We start from the raw sequence: 15,409 nt of genomic DNA, 5'->3' as shown, positions 1-15,409 counted from the left end.
CCTACTTCAGGGTTTGGGAACTGCCATGTACAGACCATGTATTTGCTGAGGCTTCCCCAGAATTTAGGAATAAGCCGAAAGTAACAAAGTTCTTATCATGCTGGCCCAAAGAATGTGTTGATTCTTTGCAAAGGATCTAAGGATAAAATATGAGCCAACCTTCCTGGCCAGAGCACAATGCCCTATGACCTCAGACCGACAATGTAACCTCCATGGGCTTGGTCTCCTCCCCTGTGAAGTGGGGGTGACTCTCCTACCCGCTCACAGAGTTGCTGGGAGGATGACATGAGATCATGTGTGTAAATGTGCTTGGTACAAGCCTGCCCCATAAGTTGCCTCCTGTAAATATCAGATTATTGCCCTTATTTCTAATGCCCAAGGAGAGGTGTGGTCTCTCCCCAAGCCTGCTCTCTTGCCCTCATCAATTTCCTGCAGCACTAGATTTTGCCCTGGGCATCCCAAGGATAAAGCTTGAACTCCATGTCACCTGCCACACCACAATCTCACCAATGACATGCTCCTGCCACTAGGCCTCAGGTTATGAGACCACATATTTTGATTCCACATTCCTGCCTTGCCTTTCTTCCTGCAGCTTTATCATCTGTTTAGTCAAGCTCTGGCTGGATAGAGCAAAACTGGGGGTGGTTTGGCAGGATCCAAGGCTATATTGGAGGAGAGGAAAATGTCAGCCATGAAATCCCAAGATAAGACCCTGAGTTGGGGAAAGGAATCCAAGTGGGTCTTGAGGTCTTCATCACAACCCTCCCACCTAACCCAACATCGCTAAATTATGGGCTAGAAGAGCTGGTCTCCAATCTTGCCAGATCCCAGTACTATCTGGGATTAGGCATTGATAGGAACTCTGGGCGTTCAACCCATGTCAGATGAGCGAGGTGGAATTTCTCCCCCAAATAACAAGTTACCTTGGGCTTCCAGAAAGGACCATGCAGACTCACTGGCATGTCCTTTCTCTTTTTCATCCACCTATTGTCCTTTGAAGCTCAGCATTAGCTTCGTTTCCCAGAAACAGGAAAAAAAGGTACAAAAAAAAAAAAAAAGATGCTCAGATCTTAATCTCAATGTCCCAAAGGAAGGACAGACTGTTCCAGCTGAATTTGGGATAATCAAACATGTCTCAGGCAAGAAAAGCTGACAACCAGGTCTGCCATCTGACTGAAGACTAAGCTGGGACCAGGGATCCCACATACACCTGCTGGGTAAAACCTACAGGGACATCTGACCAAGGGCACGGAGTCAGCAGGATGAGAACATGGACCCCCTTCTCTTGCGGCCCAGTCAGCTTCTATTTTTGATAAGAACAGTATCTGAGCAGATGAGACTTGCAGAAATGTGGCCTCCAGAGAGAATCATAAACTACATTTGTCACACTCTCTGGTACCCGCCCCCAGCTGTCCCTCCTAGCACAATTTATCCCTTCAAATCATTGGGTTCACGTGCATCCTCAACAGTACATGCCTCCAGTCAGAACCAGGGAACACTGCACCTGGGGGTTTTAGAACAGTCTGCTCTCAACTGAGAACAGAATACACTGAAATCTGATTATTCAACATGGAAAAAGCTACCAGTGGCACAGCCATAAGGGATTGACTGAATTGGGGAATAAAATAATATAAATTTTAAACTTTCCTGTTTGCAGCTCTCTGCTGACATTTACCACCCACTGAGCAATGGTGTAGAAAAATAAGGTACAAAGCATGCTGTTCAGGAAGCTGTGAGGCAGGTAATCTATAATGGATTCATATGGCCTTTCTGTTGGCCCACACACCCCAACTGAGCAGATGAATAGCTTCAAAATGTTATCCCCTGGGAGATGTGTGTGCGTGTGTGTGTGTGCGCACGCACAGAACACAAGACTAACTTTATTTGAGACAGTTTTCATTCTGTAGCACATTTTTAATGACAGGAATAAAAAAATGCCCACTAACAATGGATTTTTCCAAAGACTCATAACAAACACTGGCTCTCAGTGCTGTGCATTTGCAACCTTGAAACATAGTGATTATGTGTTATTTCTAACTCTGAGCAATTAATATGCAACCAGATGTATCATTATCTACAGTGTATTAAAATTCAGAAGCCTGCAAATTTGAAAAAGAGTGTATCATGCACAACAAAGGAGGCAGAAGCCTCAGAGACCTGCTCTGCTCCCCATGTCACTTGCAGCTTATTTCAATTACAAAGTCACAAGAGAGAAAATGAATAGACAATGCAGTTGACTTAAAAGAAATGAAGTAGATACAAACCTGTGACTTGACTGTTTGGTTTCATAAAAAATGTTGGTTTAGCCATTGGAGATTCAGTGGTAAGGGATGCCAGTAAGAGTTTCCAGAAAAGACAAAGGCAGTTTTGTGGTAAAAGAAAAATGTTATTTATTGTGGCAGAAAGGGGCGAAGTTCCCATGAGTCTTCAGCTCAGGCCATCTACAGATGGGAGGGTTCCTTTGGAAGACCACGTGGGGTCTAACCTGGCAAGATTTCCCTAGAGAAGTTTCCCTAAGCACCCTCAAGGGATGGAGGGAAAGTCTCACTGGCCAGGTGCTCGCTCCTCTGCCCCACCATTTAGGAGTGAGGGTCTGGGACTGCTCCTGAATTTATAAAGCAGGGCTGCACAGAGAGGTGTCAGGGGCCACTAACCCTGCAAAGCCTCCAGAATTGTTATTAAATTACATGCTGCCAGGTTCCCTACCTACTCACAGATTCTAGCAATTTTTTAGAAACAGAAGTCGTCCCACACCTGACCCAGGTGTGACTCATCTCTTCTGACTGTCAAAAAGAGAAGGAAGTGCTAGACAATGGGGACTCCTAGGAGGGGAGGTGGAGGTACCAAGAGCCATGGAGTCACCCCGTGCCAGGTGTTGGCACACGCACACTCATCTATACGATACAGCAACCCCATCACCTCATTTAATAAAAGAGGAAGCAGGTGTTCAGAGAAGTAATGTGACTTGCCCCAAGTCATACCCAGTAAGAGCTGAAATTCAAATTTAAATCTACCTGACTTGAAGGGCGCCTGTGTGGCTCAGTCGTTGGGCGTCTGCCTTCGGCTCAGGTCATGATCCCAGGGTCCTGGGATCGAGCCCCCCATCTGGCTCTCCCTGCTCGGCGGGAAGCCTGCTTCTCCCTCTCCCACTCCGCCTGCTTGTGTTCCCTCTCTCGCTATGTCTCTCTCTGACAAATAAATAAAATCTTTAAAAAAATAAAAAAAAATCTACCTGACTTGAAAGCTTTCCCTGCCACCCCCACACCAGCTTCCCGGGATACACAACTTCCTCTTATAACATAATAGCAACAAGACTGACAATGACTTCATGCCAGGCTGTGCTAAAGCGCTCTCTATGCACGATTTCCTTGATTTCTCTTAAGTTAGTACTATTAATATACCCATTTCATAAAACAGGCAACTGAGGCTCAGAGGGGTTAAGAACCTTTCCTAAGGTTACACAGCCAGGGGCAGAGCCAGGACTGAGCCCAAGGCTGCTCCTCAGCAAGACCGGTGATCTGAACCACAGCCTGCTCGTTTCCTAAGCCCTGTGGGAAATAAAGAGGGTAGAAGAACAATGGAGACTGAGGCAGGAAGCTGAAAATTTGAAGCTGTTCGTTCCACATTCAAGCCCTGTCACTCTGGAATCAGCAGCCCCTCCTGCCTTCCTCCCTTTCCCCCAGCATCTTAGAGTGCCCAGCCAGGCCCAGGTGCCCTGCTCATGTGCCCCCTGTGGACACTGCCCTCTGTTAAGGCACACCTGGGGAATGGTGTGTGAGCATCCAGCATCAGGGGGCTCACTGGATGACCACCTCCCAGTACTGCCCCCCTTGCAGTCTGTCAAAATCCCTAGCGAGATTGCCTGCTTACCCATCTCCTTCCCTGATTGACAATCACTGTCTGTTAGGGTTCTGAATGACTCGGTCCAACTCAAGAACAAGTTCCTTGAGGACAGAAAGCATGCCTTTCTCTTTTAAACTCAGGAGAAATTGTTAGGTAGAGTCTGGTCTCAATAAATATTTACTGACAATCAGAGAGCATTAGGGGTCATTTTTAGTTGTTTGACTCTTCACCAAGTTGTAGCCATCATGCTATGGAATTTCCCCACATTTCTAACAAAGGACCTATTTATAATTAAAGCACCCTGCTAATGAATAGGGCAGGAAGAACTCTCAAAGCAACCTAATCCTCCTCACCTGCACTGGGTCTGTCCCTGCGGTTGGAGCTTGGTTAAGATTCCCAGATGATGTGTGTCAGATGGGAGCCAGCCTTGGGGATGGATGACAGACTCTTCATCTCCCATGACCAGGGTGCCTCTCTACCCTGAGCTCACACCCCACTCCCTGCTTGAAAGTCATTCTGGGAATATCAGAAAACTATACTAGGTTTTTTTTTTCATCCTGCCTGGCAGGAATGAACGTGAATCTTGCCAGTGTGCTTGGAACATCTTTTGTTTTTTAAAAAAATAATGGCCAGTGCCAACTCAAATCCCTGGGAAATTGGGTGGGTATTTCCTACAAAGGAAAGAGTGACCTCCTAGCAGACCCCTTGATAGAGATGATCAGCCACAGCTTCCACTCAACTGATGTACACTGAAAATAGATGATACTGTTGTTGCTAATGATCTGCGGAACGCTTGCTCTGTGGAATCCCTTTGCAAGCTCATTCGTTTGCACAGGTCCCTTGGAAATTCTCATTTAGAGATAAGGAAACTGAGGCTTTAGAGGATGAATCACTGTCCAAGGTCTCCTGGCTCCAAATGGCCAACTTGGGATTCAGACTTGGCTCAGTCTACCCCTCAGATCCAAGTTCCTAACCACCACACTCTGGGTCTGCCCCAAATTAAAATGCAATCTTGCCCAATCCTTCCCTCAGGGTGAAGGGGAAAAGGAAGAGGATGTGTTAAATGATTTCAGCTGGAACTTGGGGACTTTGAAGCTTTGAAAAGAAAAAAAAGATTTTTGTTCTTAGAAGAGAAATCCAATTTTTTTTTTTAATTTGCTAACATCTAGTCCAGGATAATTTTCTATGACATATTAAAGCCCATCTTTATCTGTTTAAAAATATTAATATCTGTAATCTGGGTCCTATGTTCAAAGTCCAGATTGAAGGTTTAGTCTGTAAGCAGCTGTACCCAAACTTGGGAACCTATTGCTGCAGAGCTTTGGCCATAGAAAAACCCTCAGAACACACGGAATGCTGTTTCCAAACTCTCGCTACCATTGTTGACAATTTTTTTGCCAATGTATATACCACCTGAACTATTACATAGTTAATGTTTCCTTAAATTACTCATCTTTTACTTAAGTAACCATATTGTAAAAACAAACACTGCATCTGTCATAAATAGAAACTAACTTGAAAAAATGAACCCTATTGTTAAATTCTTATTAGATACTCTTGCCTGTCTGAAGCTTCTAAGCCTGAGGCCTGAGCTTTGTTAAAAAGGGGAACTAGCCCATGAGAGACGATGGACTCTGAAAAACAAACTGAGGGTTCTAGAGGGGAGGGGGGTGGGAGGATGGGTTAGCCTCGTGGTGGGTATTGAGGAGGGCACATTCTGCATGGAGCACTGGGTGTTATGCACAAACAATGAATCATGGAACACTTCATCTAAAATTAATGATGTAATGTATGGGGATTAACATAAGAATAAAAAAAAGGGGGGAACTAGCAAGTGATAGAAAGGTGTTAAAGACATACTAGCTCCAAACTAAGACTTTCGCCTCGGCATGATCAGAAGGATCAGAAGGACAGGAAGAGAACAGAAAAGAGAATTATTGTGTGTCTTATCTCTGTATCCCCTTGTCCCTGGTATCATTCAGGCTACTACAAATGGTATGAATCCCACCTTCTCAGAAAAAAGTGATCTGAGCCAGTCTTCTCATCCCAGAAATAAAGACTCTGAGGTCCCCTGAGCCTACTTGTGTCCTGTCCCCAGCTAGTAGGGAGGCTCTTGTAAGAACCAGCTTAGAAATAAATGCTGCTGAAGAAATTCAGATTTAAGCATTTTAAGAGTCCTCCAAAGCAAGTCCCCGTTCCCTGATGCTGAGCCAGAACAAAGATCACTCTCCTCGGCCCTCAGAGAGTGGACGTAAAGCATTCAGAAACTAACAAGACAACCAGGCCAGTCTTCAGATGCGCTCTCTTTTAAAGCTGTCCAATTTAAGTCACCATCAAACAGCTGAGGCGGAAGGTGACTTTTCACCATGTGTCTGTGGCTAACACTTAAGTTACCATCAATTCTTTTCCTCTTGTTAATAGTCTGTTTCCTTCACAGTGGTTTCAGACCCCTTTTGCAAGGCCACACCCCTGAAGCACCCAAGGAAACCACCAACCAGCAAAGAGAATGGCTGAAGGTGTGTGAGAATGAACAAGACCCCAAAACCTAACAGGATGCTGATGAGCCACGTGCACCCCTCCCCAACCTGTGCGAAGTCAAACTTAAGAAGAGTCTTCACCAGTGACCTTTAATTATCTTCTCTGTATTTGCCTGGGGTCCTTCTTGACACGCCTGCGTCACTTGGGGATTATGAAATGTTAGCATTTCAATGTAAGATAAGACACTTGAGAGGGACGCTTGCACTGGCCTTGTGCTGGGGCCAGGGAGCACACAGAGGAAAGACTTAATCACTTGTCCCCCTGAGGTATCAGGCCTGTAGCTCCTTCTCTTTCCACCCACTGGCTGCTTCCCTATTCCCTTCTGAGGCTTCTTCCTCCAGGAAGACTCCAAACTTCCAAATCTGACAATGGTGGCACTGGCTGAACATTTAACTTTATATATTTTTTTCAAGGTCCTGACATAGGCTCTCAGTTTTATTTCACTCAGGTTGCCAACTTCTCGTGCTGTCTACAGAAACTGTCCCCTCCGGGGAAATGCTCTATTTCTCCTTACCCTTTAATTATCGCCTCTGCTGCAAACATTAGATCTGCAGAGCTCAGGAAGACATCATTTTAAGGGATGTCATCTACATGTACAGAAGTTTCTGTCCATCCATTTTTTGTGGGCTTCTTGTTTAATAGTGATCACACATCAACTATAAAGCAGGCTTTGCACTTGAATCTGGTGTGCAGGCCACGGGGTGGGCCCACCAGTCCACTGGCTCCCAGGGGAGGTCTCTGCACGCAGTGTTCTAAGTTTAATGGGGTTCATTCGAACACCCCCAAAATAGTGCTGCTTACCAACTTCACTCAGGAATATGACTGGGTTAAGCCAACACTGTGGTGTGCCAAGAGGTCAAGGCTGGGCAAGGAGGGCCCAATGTTTTGGCCCTGCCTCCTAATCTCTCTGAATCTCTGTTTCTTTGGCTGACAAACAAAGAGGACAGTCCTTGCCTTGCTCAGCGTCCTCAGCCAGTGCAAGGTTCAAAAGAGATCATACACGTGAAAACACCTGCCTGCTATTTGAACACAGGGCGGCATTGCTGTGCATTTAGGGAGCTCGGTGAGAGAGGGACAGGGGCTGCATCCCTTTCCTGACTTCCCTACATCCCACGTGCTTATGTAGACACTTAAATGGATTATATCATGTGTGTAATTATGCTCAACTTTTTTCCTTTTTATTTTTTATAAGAACAGTAACGCATTTCTGTTGGCTAGTGTGAAATGGATCAAATGATGCCACTGACCCCTGTAGCAGAGGCCATGGTACATGGGGTCATCCCCTCATTATAGGTCAGAGAGGTTGTTGGCTTTTCTGTCTGTGATAAATAAACAGGAAAGGATGCTAACCTGAAATGAGAAACCGGACTTCAAGCTTCAGCTCTGCCATGCTCAGTGGTGTAATCCTGGGAAAATTACTGAATTTCTCTGATTCTTAGTATCCTCACCTTTAAAATGGGGCTAATTATACTCAGGTGAAGAAAAGAATATAAAAGTGCTTTGAAACCTATAAAATGCACAAGCATGCAAAATTATTCTTGCAAATAATGTCATTATGAACAACTCTGGACATATGGCATTGTTCCCCCTAAGATCTGGAATACCGGGTCCAGAGATTTGAACCTTTTTTTGTGTTTTAATATACACTGAAGAGTACCTTCCTTCCCCACAGATGCATGTTATTTCCCTGCAACATCCCCAGGACTCGGTTCTGTCATGTCTTTAAGATATTTGTGATGTCAAGTAGGTATGAAACAGCACCTATTATTATTTACCTTTTTCATTTCTATAATTTCTTCTAGAGTGAGCATTTAAATTATGTTTACTTTCACAGTTCCTTCTGTGTGAACTACCTATTAGTTTCTTTTAAAGCCCACTTATCAATGGACACTTGGAAGGTCCTTTTGCATCTGTATAAATTACTTATATGACAAAGATATTAATTTTCAGTCTGTCATCTCCAATTCAAAAATCTTATTCAATATATGAGTCTACTCTTCTTGCCTAAGGAAGCACATTAAACATAAAAGACACCTTGTTTGGGCGCCTGGGTAGCTCAGTTGGTTAAGCGACTGCTTTTGGCTCAGGTCATGATCCTGGAGTCCCGGGATCGAGTCCCACATCGGGCTCCCTGCTCGGCAGGGAGTCTGCTTCTCCCTCTGACCCTCCCCCCTCTCATGTGCTCTCTCTCATTCTCTCTGTCTCAAATAAATAAATAAAATCTAAAAAAAAAAAAAAAGACACCTTGTTTGTTGATATAGCATTATACAGTGTGTCTGTAGGCTGATCAATACTCAAGATTTCCAAGCACACTGAGGATGTCCAGTGGAAACAAGCAAGGAAGAGAAAGAGATTGGACAGTATGTCCCATTTGGAAAACTGAGAGGAACCAGGACATCTAGCCAAGAGAAACAAGCACCTGGGGGAAGTGTGTGTGTGTGTGTGTGTGTGTTTGTGCATGCACACACACATACATGTGCATGTGTGCATGCAGAGTGGGAGTAGATGGGGAGAGAGAGCAGTTTTCAAATATTTAAGGAGATAACACATGAGAAAGTATTACTGTATAATATTCAGTTGCAGAAAGCAATGTTACAATTAAGAGAGGATTCTTTCATGATCCACACTGAACAAAGACAGAATGTTCAGGCTCAGAAGGTAATGAGCTCTCTGTCTCTGGAGATGTTTAAGCAGAGATAGAATGGATCCAGCAGCGGGTTAGCACTGGGCTCCATATCCTTAACAGGACTTTCCTACTCTAAGGTTCTCGAATGCAATGACCCTGGGTCATTTCCTGGAGGCTAGTTTTGTTTGTTTGTTTCATAAATCCCCGGAAAAAAAAGCTTGTTTTGCTACTCCTTGCCTCCTCATCTTAAGAGCCAGAGGAGGGAAAAAAAAAAGAAAATCCAGTGAATTTACCATTGAGATTTCTGGTTCTGCTCCAATTAATTGAAGTTTAGTAATAATCGGGGCCACCTTCTCACAAAAGAACACAATGGCTCAAACACAGAAGGTCCAGACACAAGTGTTTCTAGACTTAAAAAGAACCACTCCTTTCCCAGCCAGTAGAAGGTTCAGAAGCCTTTCTTTTTTTTTTTTTTTAAAGATTTTATTTATTTATTTGAGAGAGAGAATGAGAGAGAGAGAGCATGAGAGGGGGGAGGGTCAGAGGGAGAAGCAGACCCCCCGCAGAGCAGGGAGCCCGATGCGGGACTCGATCCAGGGACTCCAGGATCATGACCTGGGCCGAAGGCAGTCGCTTAACCAACTGAGCCACCCAGGCGCCCGAAGCCTTTCTTGATTAACGTGTGACATAGCCTCTTCTAAGCTAATAACGGGTGTCAATTCATAAAAAATGGAAGGCACTAGGAACCACTGGCCTTCGTTCTTGACAGTCCATGAGTCAATACAAAAATAAATGGCAATGCAATCACAGCAATTTCCTCATTTTGTGTGTGACCTGTATGTACACATTACCAACGCTGACAAATTATGGGAGGCAACTGCACGCATACATCACAAATGAAGGAGCCCTTCTAGATAGACACATGCCATTAATAACCATCACATGTGCACAGGGCTTCGCAAAATTAGGATTATTTTCATTCAGTCGTTATGAAAACAGTGGCACCAGTCCAGGATTTTACAGGCAATTGCAAAGTGTCTTGAGAAAATGACACAATTTGCAAGTATCCAGATGGAAGTCAGGGCCTTCCAGCTATTGGTTTAGGTGGAAGCCTGGTGGTTAATGTAGATAAGCAAAATGACTAATTGCAGCACTAACGGTGTCACCTGCACAGAGCTGAGCATGCGGAATTCTGCCAAAGACCAGCTCTTTGGCATTGAGAAACACAGAACGGAAGCTACCCAAACCCTCCCAGATGGAGGCCTGCAGCTCCCATTCCTTTGGGTTGTAGCCGTTCTATGAAGTGGGCTGGCAGAAACACTGAGTAATGGTGGGGTCTCCCATCCAGACACTCAAGAAAAAGTAGGCTTTTGACTGCAAGGCTATTTACTCCAGCAGGCGCATTCATCTTTCATGTGTTCTGTGGTGAGGAGACCAGTGATTTAGTCATTTAGACGCAATGCGATGTGGTTGGGAAAGTACAGACTGCAGGGTCAGAGTGGGGTGTGAGTCTTGGTTCCTCCACCTAGTAGCTCAGTCATCCTGGAAAGGCTACCGCCCAGCTCTGAGCCTCAGTTGCTTCTTCTACAAAAAGGAGCAAGTACACCAACCTCATAGGATTGTTGCAGGGATAAAGAGTGGACCTACAGTAAGGGGCCCCTAATGCCCTGCTGGGCGCAAAACAGCACTCAGAAAATTTAGGATAGTGATCATTAATTAAAACTGTGTGGGAAATCTTTTCAAGATTCAGAAGTCTTAATGATGATGATGATGCTACTTATTGAACACGTATTATGTGCAAAGCATTGGACTAAGCACGGTACGTGAGACATCTCATTGACCCTCACTATGACCCTAGGAGGTAGAAAGCTCATTATCCCCATTTTACCACTGAGGCAAACAGGGCTTAGAGAGGCAGAGTGGCTTGTGGAGGTGTAGCTAGGACAGAGTAGCTAAGCAGGTAGTGGAGATGGCATTAGGGCTCAGTCCAGAGTTGATACCCTGAACATCCTCAAATGTACATGTGTAAAGTCAACATGTTTTCCTTTAATAGACCTATTCCTAGTTCAGGTACATCCTATCCTGGAGGCCCAAGACCCCGCAAGACCCCATGTGAACAAGCCTCAGAATCATGGGCTGAACGGCCATAACCAGATCCTATCAGCAAGTGATGGCCTTTGCCTATGTAACTCCATGTTGCTCCCTTCCCAGCAAGACCTGAAGTCAAATGATTCATGGACTCTACTTATTTGGTCACTTTAAGAAATACCAGGATTCTAACCGCAATAACTCCTCAGAACTATTTCCATGCAGTTAGTTGTATATCATTTCAGTTCAACACTATATGATATAGATTCCAAGAAATGTATAAGTTACTGGAAACCATTTGACTCCTTTAGCTCTCCAGCTGACATGCAAGGAGTATAGCCCCAGATGCACACAATTTTCAAGTCCACATGTGGACTTACTGGTGCATAAATTACGGCAGGGGCACAGGGTTCACCTTACCCTTTAAAGCTGAAGCTTTAAAAGTACTTCCCCAGTTACATAAAGTACTCATGATTATATATTTAAAAGAAAATATTTTAAAGCATTTTACACGTCTGTTAAGTTTTCATTCCGCTCCCTTTTTCTTCACAGAGGTAAACACCCTTATGTGCCACAAAGTATGCTGGTATGAAATGCTGGACTAAATCCATTAGGAAACCTGGCATTGGATCTTGGTTCAGCTACTGATTTTCTTCATGGCTCTCTGCAAGTCACCTCCCCTCAGTGTGTTTATTCATAAAGTAAGGAGAAAAATACGTGCTTTCTGTTAACCCTACAACATGGTTATGTTCTCGAGTGAGACACTAGATGTGGCACTTCAAAAGGAATAGAGCTCTGTCATTTCTAGGTACACATCATCCCAAGGGCCACACAAGGCTCCTGGAGGACTCAAAATCAGAACATACACTTTTGAGAGACAAAGGCAATGATTACAAATGCTGCTCACTAAATCTGCCCTAACTCTAACCAACATCTGGGATAGTGAACCTTAAAACCAAAAGTGAGCTGTCCATCAAATTGTCAGATATATTCTTAGAAAGAAAATAATGGAAACATCTCTTTGTATTTTCATTAAAAATGAAACAGACCCCAAACTCTTAAAACCTTCTTACCAGACTCCAGCATCCTTAGCCAACATATCCACTCATTTGAGCTTTCTTTTTTTTAAAGATTTTATCGATTGATTGGGTGTGAGGAGGGTGGGGGAGAGACAGAGAGAGAGAGAGAGAATCCCAAGCAGACTCCATGCTGAGTGCAGAGCCCGATGTGGGGCTCGATCTCATGATCCTGAGATCATGACCTGAGCTGAAATCAAGAGTCAGATGGTTAACCGACTGAGCCACCCAGGCACCCCAGAGCCTTCTTTCTTTAAAAGCGAACCTCCCCATGTGGAAATAGTGACTTTTAACTTACAATCAGCGGGATTCATTAAGTGCTAACAGCTTTCCTTCTAGTAACTTGATCAGGTGTTCAGAGCAGTTAACATGCCTGGAAGGACCAGTCCTTCCTGGCATGGGAATAAGCAAAACATAAATTAAGTGAAGCTACATCAGTGATCAGAAGAAGCAAGCTTAACCATGCTCACATGATACCATGCTTTTCTGTGAAAGTCGAGAGCCATGGACTAAAATGGACTAAGCTCCTTGGATTTCATAGTTAATGATTAGAGCTAGAAGAATCTAGCTGGTTTTGGTTAAACACTTGCAACCCAACTCCTACATCTATGCCATAAAGAAATACCAGATTAGGAAGCAGTATTATATTAATATCATAATCCATGTAGAATACTATCAGTGTTTAAAATAAATATTTTAAAGAAAATAATTTTTAAAAATAAATATATCACCTTTTTTCTTTCACTGGAAATTATCACTGAAATTAAGAAAATTACAAAACACTTAAATCCCAAGTAGAACTTTAGTTACAGTTTGCATTTAAGAGAATGTTTGTTGTTGCACATTTTTCACTCAAGTGTATGGTATTAAATGCACATCACTGCACACCAGCCCCTTCTCCACAACTCTTTCCTTAAGTGGCTTTCCCCAGCACGCCTGCTGCAACCATGTAGAAGGCACTTGCCCATGCAGTGCTCCTCCCCATAGCAAATTCCGAAGGAAAAGCCATTACATGTCTAAAGGGCACAGGTGCTTTGCTGCAACTGCCTCTGAAGGTCAAAAAGTACTTTGGATAAGCCAGTCCTTCTCTTTATAACCCACCTTCTTTTTGGGAAAAAAAAAAAAAAGATCGATCTTAAAAAACTACTTTCATAGGAATTAACAGTCAGTGCCTAATTTATAAACATGTATATAATCATGTTTTTCAAAAGGCCTACCAGGGTATGCTGTTCTTTAAACACTTCCAAATACTGATGACACCTGCTGGTAGAAAATATATTTTAGTTAATTGCTGATGGAGAAGTAAGGCCTACAAGGGTTGACTGTCTTTTGCATGGACAGTGAAACCAGAAAACTACCCCCTACACTCAATTTCAGTTTCTTTTTCCAACTTTGCCTATTTGTCATTACCAGAAAATGAAGCTAGGAGATGCACTGGACTGGACATCTCTGCCTCAAGATGTATACAGCATACACGATACTTCCCTGATTTAAACTGTACACATACACAGAAAACACTCAATGGGGATACCTGAAAAATATTTACCATTTCAAAAATTGTTCCTCTCCCATCCTTACTCCCATACCAGGACATCCCCATAAAAGCAAGATAAGTCACATTTTGTAATTTGGATCTGGCTAAGATGAAGAAAATTAATATTTGACATTTGGTGATACATTTCTTTCATCACATTTGTGATATACAGATATATTTCTATTCTAAGTATAATAATAAGAAAAAATCAAGCAGATGAGTTTTACCTAAGCTGTTAACTGAACTACTCAGAAAACCCAGGACTAAGGGAGAGCAAGAAGGGACTAGTTAGAGTCCAGAGCTATTCTCACTATTCTTTCCTTTGATCCATTTCAATTTATTAATTCAATTTGGTTATGCTTTGCTTCCTTCCAAAGGGAATTTGAGAGATACTAGCTTCACTGCTCCTACATTCATTAAATTATGAAGTTCCTATTGAAAAGTCATTAGATCCATTCCAAGCCTGAACAACCTGAATTCTATGCTGGGTGTTATCTTGTCAAAACTTAAAAAAGAGTCCAAACACCATTAAGACCATTACACTTCCACAGCTGCTGGGAACAAAAACTCTTTGTGAAAATACACAACTGAGCTGGAGTGTGGGGTGGGGGTGGGGGTGAGAAGTTAGTTGTGCTCAGCTTACAGAAAGCTGATTACAACTGGAGACTGTTTGGAGTCTTGTCAGCTTGGAGGAGCTCTTGTTAGAGGCAATGAATCTTTGATGCTGTCCTCCCAAATATACATAATTCAGTGAGCCAAGTGCACACAGCTAAGGAGACCCAAGTGTGGTGGGTGGGTGGAATCCTCAAGACGGCTGCACCAAGGTCGGATGCACATCTGCCTCCAGACTTTCCCCAGTCATGGTTGGACAGAGTGACAATCTCTCAGATACACATATGAGCAGCAGTGATGAGCTGGGTCCTGTGCGTTCCACTATAGCTCGGCCACAGCAAAGCTGTGGTCTAGTGAAAGCAACTATATTCCCTAAGACCCTCAAAAACTGAGAAGGATGCTTTCTCCTCTAGCTGAACCCAACCTTTAAGACCAGTGAGCTCTTTGCCAGAGATATAACACACACAAGTAAAAGGCAAGATTAAACACAAGCGAGGAGGGCTCTCTCACATCCTCCTCAAGGCACTGGAAAGTTCCCAGAAAGGGAAATGTTTCCAGTGTTCCAAGACAGTTTCCCACTGCCCCAAGGAGTTTAATTCATTTTCAGGATCCATGTGCAAGACACTGAGATTACTCATTTAGCCCCCAGACCCCCGGCTGAATGACCCCACTGGCCACAGATGACAAACAGAGGTGCCAGGCCCTGTCTTTGCTGCCAAACAGCTGCAAGGTCAAGCCTGACAGGTGAGATGGCCCCCAAAGGCCTCCTCTTGCTCCCCAACCCAGGCAAGAGGAAACCCAAGCTTAAAAGGTAGCTCTTCACTGACATCTGAGCCTAAGGATACAGTAAGAGAATATCCCTCTGCCAGGTCTAGGCAGAAGATTGACAGTCTGAGAGCCTTGCAGGATGCAAGAGGCCAGGGCAAAGAGGCAGCTGCTCTCTCGCCAAGAGGAAGAGGGCCAGGGACAGGGGAGGAGGCTCATGATGATCCACAGAGAAGGGGCAGAAGAAGGGAGGCAGAGATGGAGAGTGAGACATGGAGGGAGAGAGAGTGTGTGTGTGAGAGAAATGGGAAAAGGGAGAAGGAGGGA

The 15,409-nt window shown here is 43.9% G+C and overlaps 1 protein-coding gene across 4 annotated transcripts in view; it reads right to left on the bottom strand.

Annotated features, from left to right (window-relative positions):
* The window catches only part of ARHGEF3 (Rho guanine nucleotide exchange factor 3), a 297,522-nt gene that overhangs the window by 54,776 nt on the left and 227,337 nt on the right, over nt 1-15,409 (bottom strand). The window lies entirely within an intron of this gene.

The sequence above is a fragment of the Mirounga leonina genome, unplaced genomic scaffold (assembly GCF_011800145.1).
Source record: "Mirounga leonina isolate KUSES-001 unplaced genomic scaffold, KU_Mleo_1.0 Mir_94, whole genome shotgun sequence".
Classification (NCBI taxonomy): domain Eukaryota; kingdom Metazoa; phylum Chordata; class Mammalia; order Carnivora; family Phocidae; genus Mirounga; species Mirounga leonina.
This window is presented reverse-complemented; position numbering and strand designations above follow the sequence as displayed.